Below are 17385 nucleotides of genomic sequence, written 5' to 3' on the forward strand. Positions count from 1 at the left end.
CCACCTCCTGGGCCCACCCTGTCACCAGTCCCACTGTGATGTGGCCGTAACACCAGTGGGGCTGGTGACTGCAGCACAATACGGGAAGGGACTGGGTGTTGACCTTCCTTAGCATGTGGCCATGGAGTCCAGGGATCTCTCCTGTAGAATGTTGACATGTCATGGGCTCACATCCGTGTCCAGCGCTGAGGCTAGCAAAGAAGCAAGTACAGGCAACAAGAGAACCACCATGTCTATTACCAGGCGTCTCCTGGGCCCACCATGTCACCAGCCCCACTGTGATGTGGCCTGACATCACCAGGGCCTGTGCCAGCAGTACAATATGGGAAGATCAGGAGTTGACCTTCCTTAGCATGTGGCCATGGAGTCCAAGGATCTCTCCTGTAGAACCTTGACGTGTCATGGGCTCTTGTCCATGTCCAGCGCTGAGGCTAGCAGAGAAGCAAGTACAGACAACAAAAGAACTGCCATGTCTAATACCAGGCATCTCCTGGGCCCACCATGTCACCAGCCCAAGTGTGATATGGCCTGACATCACCAGGGCCTGTGCCAGCAGCACAATATGGGAAGGGACTGGGTGTTGACCTTCCTTAGTATGTGGCCACAGAGTCCAAGGATCTCTCCTGTAGAATGTCGATGTGTCATGGGCTCTCATCGGTGTCCAGCGCTGAGGCTAGCAAAGAAGCAAGTACAGGCAACAAGAGAACCGCCATGTCTATTACCAGGCGTCTCCTGGGCCCACCATGTCACCAGCCCAACTGTGATGTGGCCTGACATCACCAGGGCCTGTGCCAGCAGCACAATATGGGAAGGGACTGGGTGTTGACCTTCCTTATCATGTGGCCATGGAGTCCAAGGATCTCTCCTGTAGAACGTTGTCGTGTCATGGGCTCGCGTCTGTGTCCAGCGCCGAGGCTAGCAAAGAAGCAAGTACAGGCAACAAGAGAACCATTATGTCTAATACCAGGCATCTCCTGGGCCCACTGTGATGTGGCCGTGACATCAGTGGGGCTGGTGCCAGCAGCACAATATGGGAAGGGACTGGGTGTTGACCTTCCTTAGCAAGTGGCCATGGAGTCCAGGGATCTCTCCTGTAGAACGTTGACGTGTCATGGGCTCACGTCCATGTCCAGCGCTGAGGCTAGCAGAGAAGTACAGGCAACAAGAGAACCATTATGTCTAATACCAGGCATCTCCTGGGCCCACCATGTCACCAGCCCCACTGTGATATGGCCGTGACATCAGTGGAGCTGGTGCCAGTAGCACAATATGGGAAGGGACTGGGTGTTGACCTTATCATGTGGCCATGGAGTCCAGAGATCTCTCCTGTCGAATGTTGACACGTCTCCAGCGGAGTGCTGGAAGAAGGCTGTAGCCATGGTCTTGCTCTGTCCTTTTCCAGGATTCTATCTGTAATAATAAATAAAAAAACAGCTGGAGGGGAGTGGCCGCCCTTCATTGCCATGGAGGGCCTCTCCTCTCCCTTCTCAGCCCAAACTCACCTGGCTGCTCCTCTGCCAGACTGGCCTGCTGCGGCCCTTTTATAGCTGCCAGGGCTGGCTGCACCACAGGCTCCCCCTGTGACACAGCCACCGCCAACATTCTGTCCCCTGTGACATGGCCATAACATCACCAGGACCCGTGCCCACTGAGCAGAAGAAGCAGTTAAATAAAATAAAGTAAAATAAAAGGAGGTTAGGTCAGAGGTTGGTCATGTTGGTTAGGTCATGAGGTCAGAGACCTCATGATCTTGAGGTCTCTTCCAACCTAGAAATTCTGTGATTCTGTGATATGATGTAGACTAGCAGGGGCTGATGGGACATCCTGTTTCTACCTAGAGAGATGAGATTTGAAAAGGAGGTACATGATCCCTGTACTGCATGGTATAAGGTGATTTGGCAGCACTGCCCTAAACTCTCATTCTTTTCAAAGCCAAATAGGAAGTCAGTGTACAGCAAAAATACTGTTGGGCAGTACACAAAAATAAAAAATTATGCGGAGTCCTTCAAATGCTGAAGACTATAATTAATTTTTTCTAGAATTTAATTGGCACACTGATACTTGTTCCTGATGGGTTCTGTTATCCACACCAGTCACTTTCCAAAGGAAAAACAAAACCTAACAAAACCACAAAGAAATTAAAACAAAATAAAAAAAAAAATCAGAAAAGAAAAAGAAAGAAAAAAAGGCAAGGAAAAACTGGACAAGATGAGCTAGGCTAACATGAGTGACAGCTCTTGAAATGTGAGACACTGGGGAAAGACCATCAGGTTGAAAGATGGTATATAAAAACAACCTTATTTTTAGCCCAGCCCACTACTGTTCTTGCTGCAAGTGCAAGGAGTGGGATGTGGAAAACACACTTAGGTTCTTTTTCTTTTGTGAAAGAACTTTACTCCCAGGCAAGCAATTGAAGATAACAATCTTTATTTATACTTTTAGTTCACTTAGACAAAATATAATTCCTGGAATTGATTTGTATACACCTAGTGCAGGATTTGGTGTAGCCCTGTGAGGTCCCTGTCATCATCATGTCTCAACTACACAAAGTCTCCCATCAGGATGGCCCCTCCACAGGCTGCAGGGGAACTGCTGCTGCGTGCCTGGAGCACCTCCTCCCTCCTGCTGCACTGACAGTAGGGTCTACAGGACTGTTTCTCACTCATTCTCCGAGCTGCTATTGTGAAGCATTTTTTTAAACTTTTATTTTCCCCTTTCTTAAGTCTGTTCTCACGGAGGTGCAAACCATATCGCTTATTGGCTCAGCTCTGGGCAGCAGAGGGTCCCTTCAGAGCTGGCTGAAACTGGCCCTTATCTAACATGGGGAAGCTTCTGTATTCTTCTCAGAGAAGCCACTCTTGAAACCCCCGCTACCAAAACCTTGCCAAGTAAACCCACTTCACATATAAAGCTAAGTTATAGGCTCCCTTTCTTCTCCTTCCCCTTTCACACAGCAATATCCAGCACTGTTATCTGAAAGGGAGTACGTCTGAGATTTCTTATATGTAGATAATGCATTCAGAAACTGTGCACTAATATTTTTTTATGACAAGAACACTTGATGTACTTCTGTTTGGCAGAGCACTATGTTATGGATCCATCAATCGTACACTACTTGCTAACTGTAAATTAGGATTCAGGAAATAAAATGATCTTACCATAGGCAGAGGCCTATGAAGGTGAAAAAAACTCATCTGCTGTTAGGAGAGTGATGGAATGATGGTAAACAGCATGGCTGGAATAGCCAGATATTGCTAGCTTGGTGAAAGCTGGTTTTCCATGCTATAAATAGAAAATGAGGTTATGGAGATTAATTCTGGTCCAATTTATCTGAATGGCCGCTGGCTTCATTTGGACAAGAATTTCATTCTGTTTCTTTCTCTAGGAGTAATTTCATTTTAATAATTCATTTAAAAGTGCAGATCTTATTCTTTCTTTAAAATAAATTGGACCAAGAGGACTCTTTATGCAGGCTGTCCGCCTTCTTCATGGCTAAATGGACTTGTCATTATCTTTGCTTTAGAGAGGAAAGCTTTATCCTAAATAATAGGCTGTGGTTATGAATTAGGCCTATTGTCTCAGCCTCTACTACTGACTTCTGTGATAATATGGAGTCTCAGAAGCCTGTCGAGGAGCATCATCCGTTACAGCTGTAAGTTTTCATCAGATAATTAGGCAGTGCTGAATTCTATCAAATTCTTATTTAGTTTGAGAGATCTGCCATTTTTCTGCTGAAGTATTTCAGACTTAAAGTGGATGAATGCTCAAAGACTGGTATTGTGTTAGGTGTTAAATGCTATCCATGTCATGAGATATCCTATATCTATAGCCTGTGACAATTTCCATCAGTATTTTCTATTAAGCATGTCAACTGCTTTATGTCTTGTGTCCCATCAGTATATTTACTTCTGGGAGACTTGTGTCAAAGTCTCCCACTTTTTTTTTTTTTTTTTTTTTTTCCCCCTCTGCTAGGGGAGCATTAGCAGAATCCTTGAGCAAAGCCAAGTGTTTGTTCTGTTGTCAGTCTTGTTGGGCCTTTCATTCTCACTGGATAAATCCTACCTGGGCCAAGGGTGTCACCTACAGTACATGAGCAGGTTGTAAAGTTAGCTGGCATATTCTGGATGCTAGCTGATGTAATTGAATCTGGTAGAGTTTTTTTTTTTTTTTTTTTTTTTTTTTAAAAAAACAACTTCTTAATAATGATTAAATTATCTAAAAGATTAAATGAGAAATGCATAAGAGAGTAGGGGTTAGAAAGACAGATAGTGAGAAGTACAAAGTAGAAAGAAGGTGAAAAGTGAAAGAGGAGTAAGAGTGAAAAATGGGAAGAATGAAGTAGAAAACTGATTCTAAGAGAAGAGAAGTAAGGCAGACTTCCTTGAGAGTAGGAGACACCAAGAGGAGCTGAGGTAACAGACAAAAAGAGCAAGTCCTGCTGTAAAACCACAGTGAGGAACATAAAATCAGCCCTCACACACTGTCATCCTTATTTTCTTTGAATTGCAGAAGGTAAAATGCTTCAAAAAAGTCTTGGATAAACCCCTGTTCTTACACCCCCAAAAGTAAATTGTCCAGATTGATGAGAATGATTATAGGTAAAGTTCCTGGTGAATATGAATGAGATTTGCATTATTCATGATATTTGAATGGCCTTATTTAAGATACTAAAATTATACAAGTTAGAAATTTGTTTAATGTAAATTTGCCAAGTACAACATTTCACAAGTTTCCAGTAAATCTGGTTAGTATAAAACTTGAATTGCTGTAACAATATAGAACAGAACTTTCTGCTCCCAACTTTTTTTCCTAGTTTGCTGGTGCTTTCAACTTGATAAAAAAACAAACAAACAAACAAAAAAAAACCAAAAACAAAAAAACAGGATCATTTAATAGCAATGAAAACATTTTGAAGGACCAGTAACATGGATATAACAAGCATAAAAGCCTAAGCATTTCAATCATCACTCCAATACCTGTATCAAGTTGGCACATATCAGCCTTTCATCTTGAATGTATGTAGTTGTTGCTTGCATTCAAAATAATACAGACCTTTCTTTCTGCATTTGTTAATTTAAGAACTATTCCTCCTAATGAACCATAGAATCATTAAGATTGGAAAAGACATCCAAGATCACGTGGTCCAACCATCACCCATTAAACCATGTCCCTAAGTATCACATTCAACCTTTCCTTAAGCCTTCCCCACCTCACTGAGCAACCCATTCAAACATCTAAACACTCTGAGAAGAAACGTCTCCTTTCATGAACCCATGGGGACTGGGCCTGATCCCCTGGTTGTCCCACATACATTGTGTAATTGTAATCAAGATGACCTGTCCCATCACCTTTGCTAGCACTGAGGTTAGACTGACAAGCCTGTAGTTCTCTGAGTCCTCCTTATTACCCTTCTTATAGATGGGCATCACATTAGCGAATCTCTAATCACCTGGGACCTCTCCAGTTGACCATGACTGCTAATAGATGATGGAAAGCAGCTCATCAATCACATCCACCTGATACCTCAGCACCCTCAGGTGGTCTTTTTGATTAAATTTGATGGTCCCTTTTAAAATTTGAATGCCAGTTTTGAACACAGTAATAATTTTGTATTGACTGATTTTTGAATTCTCAACACTAGATGCAGGAAAAGAGTTTGCTCTTCCTCAGTACTTGTTTTCTGTGCATCCAAATATAAGACATATTTGCTTGTCTCAAATTAGTAGTATTTTCTTGAACATCTGGTTCTCTGTTAGGTAGGTTTTGTCATCCTTTGTAGTACAGTCCTATGCTCTTTAAATGTTACTTACACCCACGTATCTAAAACCCAGTATTCAAGCCAAAGAATATTACATAGGCTGTCACAGTATTATGCATTAGTTTAGATTTTTTGTATCTATGTTGCTAATCAGTGATTCCTCTTTTTTTTTCTTCCCCTCAAAACTTAGAGGAAGGTAAATATTTTATAGAATATTAATTATATGTTTAAGCATGTAAGCATTTGTTGGAATTAGTCCTATGTCATTAATGATAATAATATTATAAATAATAATATTTCACTAAGGAACTACAATTATATTGCTGTGTGGCAGCCCTTCTGAAATCAGCTGCTGATCATAGGCTGTTTCTCAGAGAAGAGAAGCCATCGAACTTATACCTTAAGTGCTTAAAACTCCTAAAGTCTTAAAACTGGTATATTCATAAACCATAATCTATGAGTGAGGTACAGTATGAACTGTTTCATAACTCACAAATTCAGTTTTCAACAGGCATCAGTTTTTAGCTAACAGAATGATAGCACACTTCATGAAATCTCCTACTGCTATAACACACATGTATATTTTTTCTGTTCATTAAAATTGTGCAGGAGCCATATATTTGGCTGAGTTTCATAATTTTGAAATGTCTGCTTCTGTGAAAGAACAAATGCTTTTCATGTAAATGCTCTGATAAGTTAAACAGACCTCAATATTGCATTAGGGTTGAAAAATCAATATATTAAATTTCATTTTTGAGGTTTTCCTTTCTATTGTTTTATAAATACGAAGCAAAGAAAAATACAGAAATGAAAAAGAATTTCAAAATAGAGGATTAGAATGTTTTGTTCTACAAAGGTCAGGATGAAATGCTTTTACCTATCTAAACATTTTTTTTTCAATATTCATTTCAAAAATAATTTCACAAAACACTTTACTTTTGATAACTGTCATTTTTGATATAAAATATACTGCAGAAAAAAAAATGTCTACATGTAAGTAGTGGAAGAAAGAAATACAATTTTCATTGTTGTCAGTCTGAGGACTTGCACAGTTAAAGGTCAAAGGAACTAATAGCTTCCAATGAAGCCAAAGAAGGGAAATGTGTGAAAGTGGTGTTATGTATCTCAGCAATCACATGGATGGAGAGAGATGAAGGCTCGAGGACAGGAGGTGGAAAGCAACACAAAATATTAAGGCAGGAATAAAAGGCCCCTTAATATCTTTTTTTCCTCTTACCCCTTTCAGTAAATGTCTGACATATACATGTATTGTGCTTTTGAAGGAGATCCTCCTATAGTGACTAGGTGTCCAATATCCATCTTAGTTTCTTTCATACAAGGAACATTGAAGCAAGATGTTATGCTACATACAGTAGCCACAGTGCTACTGATTTCAATACACACAGGTCCTGGGATCCTATGGTGCCAAGGCCTTGTAGCACGACCACACAGGTGCCTCTTACTAATATAGTTTTAAAATGATTATTTTCTGTAAGTAGCGCGTTATATATTTAGATATGGAAGGACCATGTTAACATAAAATTACTGTGTTACATAAGATTACCAAGTTAAAAAAAGATTATTACATTCCCATGCTAACATAAGATCTATTTCCCTAGTTGTTAAAATAGTTTTGTTTTATTTTCCAAGTAAGAAGCAGGAAAGTCCATGAAAACCATTTGGAAGATATAAGTCAACATGTTTATTTCAGACAGAAATACTGTCTTCCATGCTCTGCTACCATAGCTCTCCCTATGATGACCTTTCTTAATCTTGCCACAGTGCTGTAACTAATGCTATAAAGGGGATAACTAGGCTGATTTAGGCAGGAAAATAGGCAATTAATTTGCAAACAAGGTTAAATTCTGAATATGAGGGTTGTTGGATTTTCATTGTTGTTGTTGTTGTTTTTTTATTATTTGTTTGTTTTGTTTTGTTTTGTTTTCTTCACTAGACTTATAAAACACAAATAGGAGTAGGCTTTTAGTGAAGTAAATTGCTATTCAGTGAAGTTTTACCTGCTGATAAAAACTTATTTCCTCCATTCTGAAGACCTTCTCAAGTTGCTTTTATAATTAAGTACCATATCTTGTCTTTCCCTCTTCTGTATCCACAGTGCCAACTAGGTTTAGTTTTGACTTTTCAGGAGACAACACCACAGTAGCATGTGTTACATTTCCCCCTTAAATTGGGAGTGCCTTGATTTCTGAACACCATTCACAGATACCAGAATGTATAAGAAAAGGAGAAACTCAGTGATGCTGTAGCAAACTTTGATTATAAGTCAAATTCTGCCATATTGCAACATCAAAATAAGATGTTTTTCAGAGTATTATGTATGGCATATCAATCATGGTATTCAAAAGAAATAACAGGAAAGAATTTACACCATCTTCTTGATTAATATGGGCACTATCACCAATACAGAAATTCATCTATGGTTGTTCTGTATCTTCAGTTCCTTTCTATTTAATGGTATTGCAGAGTAGAACCTTATCTTTAACAAATACCAAAATGAAGCAAAACCACACAGTTTCCTTGCTTAATGGCAACACATTCTTCACAGCTGGACTTTAAAGGGCTGCTCAGGTTATGCATAGGGTCAAAGTAAAGGGGCTGGTAATGTCCTCATAGAGCCACCTAGTCCATCTAGTCATTTTTGTACTTGTTCTTGATAACCCAAGAAACATAGATGTTTCACCTCTAACATTCATTTATTGCACCTTCATTTCTTTGGAACAATTAGTTGAAAAGTCTTTTTCTGCAGTCATTCATCTTGACTCTGTCAAAGCAAAATTACAATTACTACAGAGATGTCAAAATCTGTATTAAAATGATTAGAAATCGGAGCATATAAAAGTAAGCATACCCAGAAAAACATAGCTACAAAATAGCAAACCTCCAGAATTTTAGAGAATGCCTCAAATCCTGACAATAGTCATCTTGTCAACTTTGCAACAACTTAGGTTATTTTAAAATGTACTGATGATAGGTAGATAGATAGATATGAAAAAGCTCTCCCTGTTGCATTTTCTCTCTCTTTTAATTGCAGGCAAAAACAGCATGATAACTCTTTCTAACATCAAAATAAAAAGATCACATTTCAAACTATTTTCCTTAGTGTGTTTCTGATCATCATGCATATGTTTCAAGGCATCTTAAACAAGTGTATTTATGTATGGGTTCTATCCTGAACTTGATTAAGTGTTTTGAAGTAGGATGATGAGCTGATATGGAGCACAGTTACATGAAGTTCTTTATAAAAAGCATTATGAAACAAAGCAACCTCCTACATAAGACAGAAAAAAAGTGGCTGTTTCTCTCTTCTTACAGATGCACACGGCTCACCTTTTTATCATCTTCTCTTGGGAAGCAAGCATATATATTATAACATTTAATTTTTCATCATTTCTGCAGAGTTCTTCCAATTGAGAAGCACAAGAAGATGTTAGTTTCTAGCAGATACATTTGTCTACAGATGTTTAATTAGAATGCCAAGTAAACAGTCTTTTTGAAGATCATGTTCTATAAATGTGCAACAGTGGAATTATACTGACATAATTACAGTATTGATAAATATCAAACATTAAGGTTGCTGTGCTTAAATATTCCCCCAAAAGAGTTTGCTTTGAAGTTGGGTTTGTGAAATTTCCATTTATGTCATGCTGATTGCTTGCATAAACCACATATTAAAGGAATTGTATATATGAAATCACCTAGCAGAAGTGATTAACCTAGAAAACAACTGAATATTTGTGAAAGTTCATTTGCTGTCCTCCATTCAAAAATATTCAAACAGGTTTGCATATATGAAGGTGAGAAATTTCAGTATTTTTTTTGCAATTAATGGAGAAAAAAAGGAAAACAATATTTATCCAAAAATATATTTACTGGGAATCTTTGGTTTTCTTTCCTCCATCTATGACAATTAAACAGAATACATGAACTGAATTGCTCTGAAATCAGAACAGAAAGATAACAAATACACTTGCATTTGCCATCATTTTGCTCTGTTGCTCCTTTCAATAAAATACGTTTCTCTGGTATAACATGCACAGTAATATAAGGAAGTGAGCTTCCAATTGCAGGGAATCCTTTTAGGACCTAACATATCCAGTATATAGATTGTAAATTCTCAGTGTTCTGAGGCTTATGCCAATTTTGCATTTTTCCATTAAAAAGAAACAAATTATTTTTAAAGGTGCGTATCACTCTGAGTGCTGCTGCACAGCACATAAATCTGGACCTTGTTTTCATTTAGTATGTCAGAAAATAACTCATTTGTTCATTACTACATTAATTTATACACAACACTACTTTATCAAGGAATCACAGCTACTGTAAAACTAATAACCTCAGAGTGTCTGCTGTCTTGAAAAACAAGTGTACTTCCCTCTCATGACTGGTGAAAGTATGCCTGGACTAGAAAAATGGGTTATGCTTTAAATTGTGTTGGGCATAGTACCCCCAGTCACAAGTATTCTTACGAAATATGAGCTTTCCCTACCCAAATTAATGAAATTAGTTCAAAACAATCCCGTCAAAGTATTAAAACTTTTTCACTGTTTTAGGGATATAATCCTGCTTCATCCCCAGCCTGCCTGCTGGCAGGACAGACTGAGAAGCTGACAAGTCTTTGGCTTAGTGTAAGCCCTGCTCTGCAATAATTAAAACATAAGTGTGATATCAGCATTGTTCTCATCCTAAATTCAAAACACAGCACTATACCAGATACAAGGAGGAAAATTAACTCTGTACTAGCCAAAACCAAGACAAGGATGTAGAAAATGCCTCCAATTGGAATAGAAAATAAAATCAGTGGCCTTTGCTCTTCTTGCTGATACATGAAGTACTTTGGTTATTTCCTTAATAGTTCTACTGGATAAATGGGTCGTTAATTCCAGAAAGAGACATGGGTTTAGGTTGCCAGACTCATTCTTGACCCTGCTTTTCTCATTTGGAAAGGCACAACTGTTAGATGCCCTTTGGAAACGAACAGGACAGTGAGGTATTTTAGCTGTTGCCCATGACTAAGATTGAAAGGTTAATGTAAAGAATGGGAAATTGTGATCTGACCAAAAATAGTTTTCAGTAAAAATACATTTGCTGGTGTCATGTGGATGTATATCATTTTTAAAGGCACTGCATTTTATTTCCAGCAGATACTTCATGGAGAATAAACTTTGTAATCTTAAGAATATCTGTCTTTAAAAGGCTCTTTCACACAGTTTAAAAGAGTCACAAAACCATAGCTTGATGATTTTCCTGTTTAGGCAAAATGCTATTTTCACTTTTGGTTGACGCCTGTGTTGTCTTCCTTTATTTTCTTCCCCTTTGTTTTTCAGCAGAAACAAATGTGTGTATTTTTCCAAGCACTGCATGGAGAATTAACTTTGTAAGGGTTTACACCCTCCAGCTGGGTCTGTCTGAGACAACTCTGTGCTTATGCAAGATGTGAACCTGTGTGTGATCTCTTCTGATCTAGTCACACTAGATGATTTTTATGGCACTCTCTAATCTTGACCTTGACTTACACATCCCAAAATGTTTTTGTAAAAAAGAAGCTTGTTTTGAAAGCCAAAATGCTAGGGAAAGAGTGAGTGTGCATCAGGTTTAAAATCAGTTTTAATGTGTGACATTTTCACACTTTTTTACAGAGTAGTACTGGTTGAGAAAGCTGGGAGAAGTATTGCTAGTATTGCTATCACATCACATGTGATTTTTAAACAATATGGAAACATTTGCTCATTGACAACATCTGGGCAAACTGGAATGGGATGTTCTGTATCCAAAGGAGCTTACAATGCAATCCATGTACTGATGCTGGTTGAATGCAGCCTGCTTGTTTCTCCTAGCATATGAGAAGAAGGAAGAAGAGATATAATCTCATTTTAGAGAGGAAATATATAAGAGGTAGAGATGGTTTCTTTACAGAGGGAAAGAAAAAGGGAGGTAGCAGTGTCCTTTCCTGTGCAATACTTCTTGCTCCACAATTAGAATATGTGGAACCCACACTGAGGGCTAGTGGTCAACAGTGATGGCATTTTCATTTCAGCACTTAAGCAGACTATATAGTATTATTATAAGTCTAAAAATAGCCATGTACTCAAAATTGATCAGATAAACGCCTGTTGTCTGTTACTATGTAAGATTAAAATGTTTGGTATGATATGAAGAATAAAACTCCACCCTGCTCCCTGACAAAGAGCTGCTAATTTTGAATTGTACTGCAATAAGCTACAGGACATGAGATGTGGACCACCCTGTTGCCTAGCCTATTTTGGTCTTCCACTCCGCAGGAGGTAGCTTTGGAGAGATCTAATCCCTCAAGCTGCTTAGGTGGAGGAATTGTGTTGGCTGTCTACTATCTTCTCGCTGAGACAGAGCTGTTTCTCACTGTGGAAAATTGAAGGAATAGCGCAATCTACTCTGTTGCAGTCTTGGACGCTGGTGGTCTACACAGACACATTAGCATCACCTCTAACTATCTCTGTAGGGAATGAAGGAGCCATTTTTGTGAGTATTGACACTGTCTCTGGTGGGGCAGAGGGCATGTCACTCACTTGGATAGCTGTTTAGACCCTTTTTAAAAGCTCTTTAAGAGGACTCCAGCTTCAGTATCTATGCCTCTAGCAGTATGTAACCCCCTTAGATTTTTCTGCTTAGATTTTTCCCCTTAAATTTTTCTGCAACCCTCTGATTTTAGGTCTATATACTGCTTACTCTTCAGCCTTAGCAGTTACATCACCTGGTACAGGGAATGTCACTGTCAAGGGAGTAAAACTTTAATGGAGGCAAATGAAAGGACAGCTGTCAGAGTGCAGAATGGACACTGAAGAAATAAACAGCCTACACAGTTACAGAGTAAATTTTGGATTTGTAACTGCCTTTGGTACTGCTTATGTATGCTGTCATTTATTTACCTTATAATAACGTTGAGAAATCTTTTTTGGGGTTAGAACAGGCAAAAAAGACAGCCAGGAGATATAGTCTAATACAAGCTGGTGATCAGGTAGCTGCTGTGCTATGAGGAAACAAAGCCACCACCTCTCGCCACATTTTTCTCCAGCTATGAATGTCAACTGTGAAGCATGAAAGAAATGGGGTTTGCTACTCAACAATTAAAAGTCACTTTAAAGTTAGGTGAATCAACTGATCTATAGCTCAGATGCTGGCAGGGTTTCATTATGTGCATTCCTGCTAAAGAGAGGTGAGTTTCACCTGAGTTTTTGTACTAACAATCCTAAGGTTACTTTTCTCCTTTGCTTTGAATTCAACCACACCACTTGTTGCAGTTTACGTCGACAGAAGCTCTAACTAATAGCAGACATGGTGGTTTATCTTCTATTTTGGAAATTTTAAAGGTTTCCTTTCCAGTGCAATAAAGTAACCTGTAGAAATAGAAAAGAGAGGCAATTCATTAAAAATGATGATGATGATAATAATAATAATAATAATAATAATAATAATAAAATAATAATAAAAAAAAAAAACAACCAACCAAAAAAAAAAACAACACAAATTTTCTAAGACTGTTCTGACTGATACATTTGAAAGCATTTTTGTTTGTTTGCTTTTGTGTCCTTGGGCTCTTTGAAATGTATTTCCCAAGACTACTTGCTTTCACTGTAGGTCAATTATTTTTCTACTCTTTCAGAGTGATTGCTTTCTAACCAGAGGCATATCTAAAGTTAAATCCCCAATCCAGGCACTTCCTTAGCACTATGGGTATTTAATATTTGAATATTCTTCTTGTAAATGGGCTTTTCACTTTCGAGTGTACTGAATACACTGACCTCCAAAGGCATTTTGAATGAAAGGACATATAAATACACTGTCTGGGTGGAATCTGTTCTTCAGAGAATTACATTTGGATGTTAAATGACTCAATATAATTTGTTAGCATGATCTCATTCTGTTGCAGTCCTGTTCCCTGTGAAGTCACAGGAATGATGGATTTGCAAATAAGGACAGTTTTTGTTTGATTCTCTGATTGGATACCAGAGTTCAAGTTTCAGTTGCACTGGATGGGCTGTAATAGAAATCATATTTTCCTCTTAAAAGAACTGTATTCTATATATTCTATAGCTGTAGGAGACAGTCTCTCGTTACCCCTTTCTATGGATAAATCCATGGTGTGTATTCACTAGAGTTAATTTATATTAATTTTTCATCTTATAAATCACTTCACTCTTGCAGCGCCTGAACAACTTCACATATTAAAGCACAAGATGTTGATATCCACTTGCTGCTAAATGTACTTGCTGCCTAAAAGCCACACACAAACTCTCCTTACTGCCTAGTGATATTCAAGCATGAATGAAAACAGGTTGAAAACGGTGATCTTTACTATGAGAGCAGATCTGATTTATAGCCCTCAAGTAGGAAATGATTATAATAGTAGTAAATTCTTTCACGTAAGTTATCACAAGAGATGAGCAGCTTGTGCAATAAAGACCCATATCACGAAATGGGAAAAGTCCTCCAATGTCCAGGCAGTTATCAAACATTAGGAAACATTTCTTTAAGATGTCAAGAAAGGGTTAGGAGAGCTGTCCAGGGAATGCTGTGTTCGGCATGCACCCACAGGGAGAGAATATGGAAAGGTCTTATTCCCACGAAGTTTACACTAAATGTGAGCTATGTCAAAATCAAACGAACAAAAATTTTTCCCCTGGAGCTTGTACTTTACATCTTAGCCACTTCAGAGGAAAAACTCGTGGCTGAAGATGCCAAACCCACTGACTTTATTGCCACACATTAAGGCACTTTAAGAGCTCTGTTTAGTTCAGAGCACAGCCAACTGGAAATACCCACAGAAAACTTTCACTTTATTTTTTTTTTTTTAATTTATTTTCAACTGGCATGTGGCAGAGCACTGTCTGCCTGGGAGGCTTGTCTGCTGTATTACTCTCATCACATTTCCATCCTTCAATAACTGTGATACCAGGGAAGGGAGGACACAACTTTTTGTTTGGGTCAAAGCTGGCAATTACCTGAGGGAAGAAGCTGTGAAGCCTGCCCTCAGGACACAGGTGGTGGCCATGGGCCAAGAGGCCAGGCAGGAGAGGGAACAGAGAGGATGCAGCTGTGCAAGCAAGCTCATCTATAGAGTGATCACAATGATGGTAAATTGTATTCACCTGCCAGAAACTATATGGCTGTGGGAGTCAGTAATCTTAGGGCCCCATCTTCAAGGAGAGGGGGCTGAAGGCCTTGTGTTCTTGAGGCTGGGGGGCTGCATCTGCACCTCTCTTATTTAAGGGATACAAGAGGTTGTCTTGATTTTGCTTACCCTGCGACTTGAGGAATTCTGCCCATCTTCTAGGAGACAACTGCAGTCTGGTGAGTAGGGTGTTGTAGCCTCTGCCCACCTTGAGAAGCAGATGGTAACGCACCACAAAAATGCTGCTTTTAATGTTAATGTGTGAGGTGAGGGTGTTAGCTGAGGCAGGGGCAGTGACTTTTCAGGATGGCCTGACTTTTAATGCTCTAGCTACACATAAAATATATTTTCTTTCAATTATAAATTTATTTTAAACTTTGAGTGCTGTCAGTGCTTGTTATCCTTCATAGATGTTAAAAGTGTATTGGATTTTGTCATAAGTGTTGTCCTCGAGTTTTTCACAGAGAGAATCTTATGGTCTGGCTGCTGAGGGAAGTTACTATTTGATAACTAGAGGTTGTTCTGTATGTGCAGGTTTATAAGCTGCCTGCTCTTCAGAGATACCATAGTCAGCTTTGGAAGAGGGGTAAGGAACTGAGGGTTTGGGGGAAGAGAGGAAAAAAGAGAGTTCACATAGACTGGGGAGGCTTAGTCTTTAGGTGAATGTTCAGTAGCATACTTTGAATTTTGTGTTTCTATCCCACAAGACTGAAAATCCAGGTGCTCTGCCTTTTCTGTAGGCACATAATTATAGCAGAGCATAAAAGGAAAAGTAGCAAACTCAAAAAATAGCATCGTATGCTCCAAAGCTATTGAGGTTTTCAGTAACTTTGTGGGTTTGGAGAACTGTTACTCTGTGGTCAACCTTGAAATGTGGTGTTTCTTCTCATGTGGCTGAAAACTTATGTCACACCAAATTCCTGGTGTTTATTGTCTGCGGCCTCTAGTGTGTTCCCCTGGCTCAAAAGCAGAGATACCCAGGATGGAATAGTGCTATTTCTGACAAAAATGATAACTACCAACTTGCATTGTAAATGCCAAGTGTGTGTGTGGAGGGAGTCTAGAGGCTGCCCCATGTTGGATAAGGGCCAGTTTCAGCTGGTTCCAATAGACCATGCCACTGGCCAGAGTCAAGCCATGAGCAATGTCAGTTGCACCTCTGTGAGATAATAGTAAATAATAGTATTTTGTTGTTCTGGCAGTTTTGTTATAATGCTGATTGCATGTAGGATGCTGAACACTTGAAGCAAATCTGAACAGTGTTCATATGGAGTGCGTTTTGCATCTTCTGTAGTCTGTGACGTTAATTTTCTATGAATCTGCATTCAACCCATTTTTTCCCCACTAACTACTATTGCTAAGCAGTTAGAAGTTTAATTTCCTTTTCAGCAGAGAATGGCACCTCCCTCTCTGTTTCCCCTCCTCAGGAAGTAGTAGAGAGCAATGAGGTTGACTCTAAGCTTTCTTTTTTCCAGACTATGCAGCCCAAGTGTCCTCAGCCTCTCCTCACAGGACATGCCTTCTAGCCCTTCTACTAGCTTTGTTGCCCTCCTCTGGATGTTTCAAGTATCATGACATTCTTTTCATACTGTCAGACCCAATACAGAAGCCCCAAACTGTACATAATATTCAATAGTTAAAATGATTAAATATGTGAACTAGTTTTGTCTTTTTTTAAATAAACAGTCTGTAGAGGAGGGCATATGAAAGCATAACAATTTTAATGAAAATCCATATCAGTCTATGTAGAGAAGTGTGCTGTCTCCTGATTTAAGGAGTAAAGCATACTTCAAAATCAAAGTGAAGTCATAGTGGACCGAAAATGATGTAAATCGTTCTATATTTTATTTTGTATCCATTTATATTACTGCTCTGAATAATAATTCCCTCTTTTTAATCTTTATGCTGTTAGTTCCTACTTGTTTACCATTGTTTATCATTTAAAACTTTACTTTTTTTGGTGATGTTTGTTTCTCTAACCATGAAGTAGTCAGTTTTATGTAATTATGAAGTTCTGTGTTTCCTTAGAAAACTAGGACGCAGATTTCCCAGGAGCAATTAGCAAATAATTGAAGTCTTGAGGAAAAGAAAACAACAATGAGGCATCAGCCAACAGGGTTACAGGTCTCTGATATTCAGTAGATTTGATCTGATTTGTCAAGTGTTTCAAATAAGGAATGATCTTGGCTTGACTCTGTGCTTCTGTGTTGAGGTTTGGACAAAGAGATGCAAGAAGAATTGGTCTCAGTGAGTTCTGCTCTGCATTTTCACACAGTACTATAGACCCATCTGCTTCAAAGCTTGTAATCTTTGTCTTATTCCAAGTTGTTCACTCCTTTTGTCCTTCCTTTTTTCCTTCCATTTAAGGTAATCAGTATTCACATCACTGGTTGATATCTCTTGTGTCTCTACTGGAAGCAGAATGGCAGATTTGTGCCAGCCTTGTCCTCCTTTGTCCTTC

At 38.8% G+C, this 17385-nt stretch overlaps 1 long non-coding RNA gene across 1 annotated transcript in view; it reads left to right on the plus strand.

The window, feature by feature from the left end:
• The first annotated feature begins 14920 nt into the window (after positions 1 to 14920).
• The window catches only part of LOC140002418 (uncharacterized), a 200588-nt gene continuing 198123 nt past the window's right edge, over positions 14921 to 17385 (plus strand). The window contains exon 1 of the long non-coding RNA XR_011808888.1: positions 14921 to 15103. This is a non-coding gene — a long non-coding RNA (uncharacterized lncRNA). The remainder of the gene's footprint in view (positions 15104 to 17385) is intronic.

This window comes from Anas platyrhynchos, chromosome 4 (assembly GCF_047663525.1).
Source record: "Anas platyrhynchos isolate ZD024472 breed Pekin duck chromosome 4, IASCAAS_PekinDuck_T2T, whole genome shotgun sequence".
Lineage (NCBI taxonomy): Eukaryota > Metazoa > Chordata > Aves > Anseriformes > Anatidae > Anas > Anas platyrhynchos.